We start from the raw sequence: 8,005 nt of genomic DNA on the forward strand, positions 1-8,005 counted from the left end.
GGACCCAGCCTACCCCTTAATGCCATGGCTCATGAAGCTGTACACAGGCACCCTGGACAGTAGTAAGGAGCAGTTCAACTATATGGCGAGCAAGTGCAGAATGGTCGTAGAATGTGCTTTTGGATGCTTGAAAGCGTGCTGGCGCAGTTTACTGACTCGTTTAGATCTCAGCACAACCAATATTCCAATTGTAATTGCTGCTTGTTGTGTGCTCCACAATATCTGTGAGAGTAAGGGGGAGACGTTTATGGTGGGGTGGGAGGTTGAGGCAGCTCGCCTGGCGGCAATTGTTTGCCTCCACACATTCAGCTGGGCCCTATCATTGCTGGAGGACTGCATGAGCTCTGTGAACATGTCGTACCGAGTTCATTTTTTCCGCCTTCTAATCTGGACCAGCCTCTGGGACGGAGTAGATAGGGGCGTTGAAACATTTGCACCTGCGGGAGGGGGAAAAGGGAGGGTAGTATTTTAAAAGATACATTTTAGAGAACAAAGAGGACACTCTTTCTCAGTGAAACAGGCAATTTGTAGTACACATCACGTTCTTTCTGTACAAGGTCGCATTTTGCCTCTTATACTGAAGTGCCTGCCACTTTGGTGTGAGTAAGCCATCACATGCGGCCAGGCAACAGAATTCAGCTTGCAGGCAGCCATGGTAAGCTCTAGGGGCATGAGGGGTTCTGCTTCTTCCACATTCATTTCAATGCTTTCAAATTGCCGGGCCCCCTTTGCCATAGCAAGCAATGCCTGGTGGGTTTGCCATATGAAAGGAGGGCCTGCGGGCTCTCTGGGATGATCGCTTCACACAACCCCCGCCCCTCACCCCCCCGCTCACCCCCACACCCACCGTGTGGCTCTGATGAGGCTCTGAGCAGGGATGAGCCCTTTAAACTAAAGGTGAACAGCCCAGATCGGCTGGGTTTCTCCCCACCCCCACAGCATGGCTCCGATCAGGCTCTCACTCACCAGAAGTGCCTTCTCCAGGGTCATGGTCCAGGTGCCTGCCTTGGGAGTGGAGGAAGGCTATTGGCTCCAGCGTTATTCCCCAACGGATTCCCCACTTGCCGCCTGTGCACTGTCCTCCTCCTCCTCCTCCTCCTTTTTGTCCTCCAATAACTCATCCTCCTTGCTCTGTGCAACTCCCCCCTTGCGGGTGTCCATGGACAGTTGTGGCGTAGTGGTGGCATCACCCCCCATAATTGCATGCAGCTCACGGTAGAAGCAGCATATATGGGGCTGTGACCCAGAATGCCCGTTCACCTCCCTGGCTTTTTGGTATGCTTGCCTGAGCTCCTTGATTTTTGTACGACACTGCTCTGTGACCCTGGAGTAGCCTCTTTCTGTCTCTTTCCCTGGAGACTTTAGCATACGTATTTGTGTTTCTTTTTTTGGAACATAGTTCTGCCATAACAGATTCATCTCCCCAACATGCAATGAGATCCAGTACTTCCCGTTCGGACCATGCTGGAGCTCATCTGCGAATCCAGGACTTCGTGGTCTCTTGTGATGGTGGACTCTATATGGTTGCCTGTGATGGTGGACTATGCTCATGGTCACCTGTGCTGATGAGCTCGCCATGGTGACCAAACAGGAAATGAAATTCAAAAGTTCCTGGAGGTTTTACTGCCTACCTGGCTAGTGTATCGGAGTTGACAGTGTTGTCCAGAGTGGTCACAAGGGAGCATTCTGAGATAGCTCCCGGAAGCCAATAACATTGAATTGCATCCACAGTACCTGTAACCGGAACTGCGATCTCTATTTTAGCGCTACTCCACTTGCCGAGGTGGAGTACAGAAACCAGAATAAAGAGCCCTTTAAATCAAAAAAACGGTTTGGTTGTGTGGACAGCATCAGTTTTATTTCGAATTAATTCGGCTAATTCTGAAATAACCGCGTACTGTAGACCAGGCCATAGATAAGAGAAGGGACCTACTAATACTGCCAGCTAAAGGACACATTTTAAAATCTTTTAATTCTATGTTCAAGTTTATAAATGGCTGGTGTATGCGGACTTGGGCTATACAGAGTTCTAAACTGTAGAAGCTACCCTACAGAGTTCATGCAGGGGAAAAAAACAGTTGGGTGATTCCTTCTTAAATTTGGTTGCTGATGCTTTCTGCTATCCTGTGGCATCACTTTCTGTGAAAGGTGGGTACCAGGAAACTTAACAAGGAGTGTTCCTGCTAGTCCTCACCACCAGGGCCGGCTCCAGGCACCAGTAAAACAAGCAGGTGCTTGGGGGGTACATTTCTAGGGGCGGCATTCCGGCGCCAGCCATGCCACCCCTAGAAATGTGCCCCCACGCCCCAGCTCACCTCTGCTCCGCCTCCGCCTGCTCCCCTGAGCGCGCCACCGCTGCTCCGCTTCTACCCCTCCCTCCCAGGCTTGCCGCGCACCAAACAGCTGTTTGGCACGGCAAGCCTGCGAGGGAGGGAGGAGAAGTCGAGCGGTGGCGCGCTTGTGGGAGGTGGTGGTGGTGGAGCAGAGGTGAGCTGGGACAGGGAGCAGTTCCTCTACCCCCTCCCACCCTCACTCACCTCCGCTCGTCCTGCTCCCCTGAACGCGCTGCCTCTCCCTCACCTGAGAGGGAGGGGGGAGAAGAGGAGCGGCGGTGTGTTCAGGGAAGCAGGAGGAGCGGAGGTGAGCTAGGACAGGGCGTTGTGGGGGGAAGAGCCACAGGAAGCAATGGGGGGGGGGGGAAATGTGGCATGCCCGGGGGAGAAGATGGGGCCGGGGATTTGGGGAAGGGCGGAGTTGGGGCAGAGCTGGGGGTGGGGGGGCACGAAAAAAAAGCGGAGACGGCCAAAAAATTTTTTGCTTGGGGTGCCAAAAATCCTAGAGCTGGCCCTGGTCACCACTACTGTGCAGATTACCTGTGAACTCCGATTTCCACACATGTGTGTGCACACGCACACACACACAGAGATTTGTACAACCATAGGCCCTGATCCTTTTAACTGTGATCATGTGTAATACTGATGTAAAGTGAAAGATGGGTATTATATTAGTGAAGGCTCTCTCACTCTCTTTTGTTATATCCATCCAATTTTGGCTTGCCAGATCAGGAGACCGAAAATTAAGTTTTCTGAAAACTAACAGTTTTCACAGTGGCATTGTAGATTTTTTTCACTTAACAAAACCTGGAAGAGAAACTAGATGATTCCTGGATAGGTGATCCTATAAAGAATTATTTTTTCCAGATTTTTTAATTTTTATTACTATTAGGGGGGTGGCAGGTCAAGGAATGAAATTATTTGAGTTAATAAAATGTTGCTTTTCCTTTGGCCCATGTCATTTATTATATATTATCTTTTATTATCAGACATTGAATTTGTGATCGCTCTCTATTGTAAATTAGCTGACAATACACATATGCTCCACCACCTTCAACTATGCTTCTTCTCAGTTAGTCTGTCAGAGTGTGAATACTAGCCAAAACAAAACAAAAAACAAACAGTGGGTCAGCTGCTGAGAACTTGCAGAGCCAGACCCAGGGCATGACTGGAAGGGAAAGCATCTACCAATCAACATCTGATAGCTGACTGAGGAGTTGTGGAAGCAGAACAAAGGGGCATTTGTGGGAGCTAGAGGCAGTGTTTAATTTGTAATGGAAGAGGTGCCAGGGTTCAAGGAATTATTTAATTTTAAATTTTAAACTTGTTATGATTTTGAATGTGCAGCAGTATTATTGTCATTACTTAAGATTCTGTCACCGGTATTTTTAGTAAAAGTCAGGGACAGGTCACAGACAATAAACAAAAATTCAGGAAAGCCCACAACCTGTCCCTGACTTTTACTAAAAATACCCTGGGGGGAGGGACAAACAGAGTGCTACTGGGGCTTACTGCTGTTCCAGGGGCTGCTGCTCCAGGGCTGGCCACTGGCTCCAACAGCCCTGGGGCTGACCACTGGTCAGCTGTTCCGTGGCTTGGAGCTGGGTGCTGATCAGATGTTCTGGCAGCCCCAGGGCTGACAGGTGCTCCCGCCCTGCCCCAGAAGGAGGTCCCAGAAAGTCAAGGAACCTGTGACAGAATCATATCCTTAGTCATTACCAATTACTATAATACCGCTGCACATTCAGTCATAACAAGTTTATTTAAAAAGAGTAGCCTATTGTACATACCAGTTGTACGTACCTAGTGTACATACCAGTGATATTTACAACCACATATTCTACATCATTTATAAAGTAGTAGCTTGTGTAGAAAAATAAATTAAAAGCAATTGCAGCAAAAAATTTAAAAATATGTCTGAATATATTCTCTAGCTACTGACCTATCCACCTTTGCTCTGGCTTTCTCCCAAGTATTATACCAGAATATTATTCTCACACTTCCCTCATTCCCTGCCCTCCTGTAACACCCCTCCCCCAACAAACATACATTCTCTACAACTATTCTTTGTTCAGTTGAAATAACGATACTTGCAGCATTATATTGTACTAATACTTAGCAACCAGGTATGGCACATCGCAATAACAACTTTCAAATAAATCAATAATCAATAAAAGTCGTTAACTAGGTCTACTTTGTCTTCTAAATTATTAAGGAACATTGTTAATAGAAATCAACAAATTATATTTTAGTATGAACCAAACAAATATAACCAAACTTAAAAAAAAAAAAAAAAAAAAAAGATTTTTCCTTTCCCTAATCCTGCAGTAATTGGGAGACGTTGTACTGGATACAGCTCTGTGGTTTACATCTCCAGGAAAGTCCATAAAATAGCCATATTTCCCTTGCTATCCTCCGATTTTCTCTCCTTGCTTCTTGTGTCATCGTCTTCTCTGCACCCTTCAGGCACCCCGCTCTGAAGCCAGCGCAGAAGCGAGGGTGGCAGGGTATGGTATTCCCACCCTTAGTTCTGTGCTGCTGCTGGCAGAGACGCAGCCTTCAGAGCTGGGTGGCTGGAAAACGGCGTCTGCTGGACGGATGCCCGCTCTGAAGGCAGCACCACTGCCAGCAGCAGTGCAGAAGTAAGGGTGGTATGGTGACGGGACCCGCAGAACAAGAGGGAGTTACTTTTCACCTTAATGTATATGAACTCTGGTTACTAGGCATGGGACCTAAGTTGAAATCCTGCATACAAAGATAGAACAGAACAGGATCAGCCCTTTACAACAGGGGTTCTCAACCTTCTTCTTTCTGAGGCTCCCCCCGCCCTGGCCACCCAGGGAGGCTAACCCCCGGCGGAGGCTAACCCCCGGCCCCTTCCTTTCTGCCCAAGACCCCACCTCTCCCCTCCCCTTCTGCCACCCCGCCTTCCCCTTTTGCCTCCCCCTCCCCCACAGGAGCCTAAAGCACCCCCACTGCAGCCCCCGAGACCCAGTGCCGGAAGGCCGGGGGCGGGTAAGCGAGGCCCCAGCAGCCCCAGTGCGCCACAGCTTCATTGCCCCGAGCCCGGGGGCTCTAGGCAACCAGGCAGCGCAGTTGCTGCACCCCCAGCCCCAGGGGTCAGGCAGCCAGGCAGCGCAGTCACTGCGCCCCCAGCCCCGGGGCGCTGGGCAGGCAGCGCAGCCCAGCACCAGCTATCCCGGCAGCCCCAAGTCCCTGCAGGGGGCACGCTGGCCTGGGGGCCCAGTCACAGTAGGCTGTTTGGGGAGGCACAGCCTCCCATTCCCCAAGATACCCACCAGATTTCCCATGGGCTCACCCCACCCAACATGCTATAAAATCTCTATGGCCATCCTGTGTCACAATAGCGGGTTTTCTGCATATAAAAGCCAGGGCCAGCATTAGGGGGTAGCAAGCAAGGCAACTACCTGGGGCCTCATGCCACAGGAGTCCCTGCTACATTGCTCAGGCTTCAGCTTCAGCCTCAGGTCGCGGGACTCAGAGCCTGGGCTTCAACCCCATGCGGCAGGGCTTTGGCTTTCTGTCCAGGACCCCAGTGAGTCTAATGCTGGCCCTGCTTGACAGACCCCCCTGAAACCTGCTCATGGCCCCCCCAGCAGGCCTCAGATCCTTGGTTGAGAATCATTGCTTTACAATACACCACATAGATCCAAATCTTGCTGCACAGACCTATCTTTGTACCTTTTTATATGTGTGTGTGTGTTAGCATCCCTTATTACATGGGGAGCCCCCTGATCTGTGCATTGTGCACTCACTATAACTTTGTGAGGTGCCACCGTACCAGGAATGCACACTGCTTACAAATGGATGTTGGAAGATGAAACCCTAGCCACAGTGTATTATAGCCTGAGCATAGATTCACTGCAGCTCTGTCAGACGCTTGAGGGTTCTGGCTTTCAAAAAGACAAACACTTTCACAACACTTGTATAGCCTGTCATGCCAACAAAGTCTCATTGAAATGAATCACTGACTGCTGTCAATGGTGGCACAAGGATCTAGAAATAGAAGTTTTTCAGGACATTTGATATTTGAGACTGGATAGGAGAAAAGAGAGCAGCTGGAGGGGAAGGAAGAGAGGGGGCAGCCTGTGCCTGTGTGTGTGGTGGGAGGGAGAGGAGGGCAGTGCATGTGTGGTGGAGGGGAGGGGAGTGTGTAGGAGAGGAGTGGGAAGGGGCTGTTTGTGTGTATAGTGGAAGAGGAGGGCAATGTCGGGAAAGAGTGGATAGAGGCAGTGTGCGTATGGGAGAGGAGAGGACGGGAAGGCAAGGCAGGGGGCAGCAGTGGGAGTGGCTATTGTGCATGTGTGTTGGGAGGGGAGGTTGATAGGGTGTGGAGGGCTGGGCAGTGAGGGCAGCAATGAAAAGGAGTAGCAGGGTGTGTGAGGAGAGGAGGGCAGTGTGAGGGAAGCAGAGGAAAGGAGGCTGTGCGTATATGGGATGGAAGAGGAAGGGAAGGGAAGGGTAGTGTGAGGGAAGCAGTGGAAAGGGGGCAGTGTGCATGTGGGATAGAAAGGGAAGGGAAGGGTAGTGTGAGGGAAGCAATGGAAAGGGGGCAATGTGCATATGGGATGGAAGGGGAAGGGCAGGGCAGTGTGAGGGAAGCAGAGGGAAGGAGGCAGTGTTTGTATGGGATAGAAGGGGAAGGGCAGGGCAGCGTGAAGGAAGCAGTGGAAGAGGGCAGTGCGTATATGGGATGGAAGGGGAGGTCAGTGTGAGGGAAGCAGTGGAAAGGGGGCAATGTGCATATGGGATGGAAGGGGAAGGGCAGGGCAGTGTGAGGGAAGCAGAGGGAAGGAGGCAGTGTTTGTATGGGATAGAAGGGGAAGGGCAGGGCAGTGTGAAGGAAGCAGTGGAAGGGGGCAGTGCGTATATGGGATGGAAGGGGAGGTCAGTGTGAGGGAAGCAGTGGAAAGGGGGCAATGTGCATATGGGATGGAAGGGGAAGGGCAGGGCAGTGTGAGGGAAACAGAGGAAAGGAGGCAGTGTGTGTATGGGATGGAAGGGGAAGGGCAGGGAAGTGTGAAGGAAGCAGTGGAAGGGGGCAGTGTGTGCATGGGATGGAAGGGAAGGGGAGGCGAAGGGAAGGGAAGGGCAGTGTGAGGGAAGTAGTGGGAAGGGGCAGTGTGTGTATAGGATGGAAGGGAAGGGAAGAGAAGGGAAGGGAAGGGCAGGGCAGTGTGAGGGAAGCAGTGGGAAGGGGGCAGTGTGTGGATGGTATGGAACAGGAGGGGAAGGCAGAGTGAAGGAAGCAGTGGGAATGGGGTAGTGTGTGGATGATATGGAAGGGGAGGGGAAGGGCAGGGCAGTGTGAGGGAAGCAGTGGGAAGGGGGCAGTGTGTGGATGATATGGAAGGGGAGGGGAAGGGCAGGGCAGTGTGAGGGAAGCAGTGGGAAGGGGGCAGTGTGTGTATGGGATGGAAGGGAAGGGAAGGGGAAGGGAAGGGCAGTGTGAAGGGGACAGTGTGTGTATGGGATGGAAGGGAAGGGGAGGCGAAGGAAAGGGCAGTGTGAGGGAAGCAGTGGGAAGGGGGCAGTGTCTGGATGGGAGGGGAAGGGAAGGGGAGAGGAAGGGCAGGGCAGTGTGAGGGAAGCAGTGGGAAGGGGCAGTGTGTGGATGGGATGGAAGAGAAGGGGAGGCGAAGGGAAGGGCA

This window comes from Eretmochelys imbricata, chromosome 1 (assembly GCF_965152235.1).
Source record: "Eretmochelys imbricata isolate rEreImb1 chromosome 1, rEreImb1.hap1, whole genome shotgun sequence".
NCBI lineage: Eukaryota > Metazoa > Chordata > Testudines > Cheloniidae > Eretmochelys > Eretmochelys imbricata.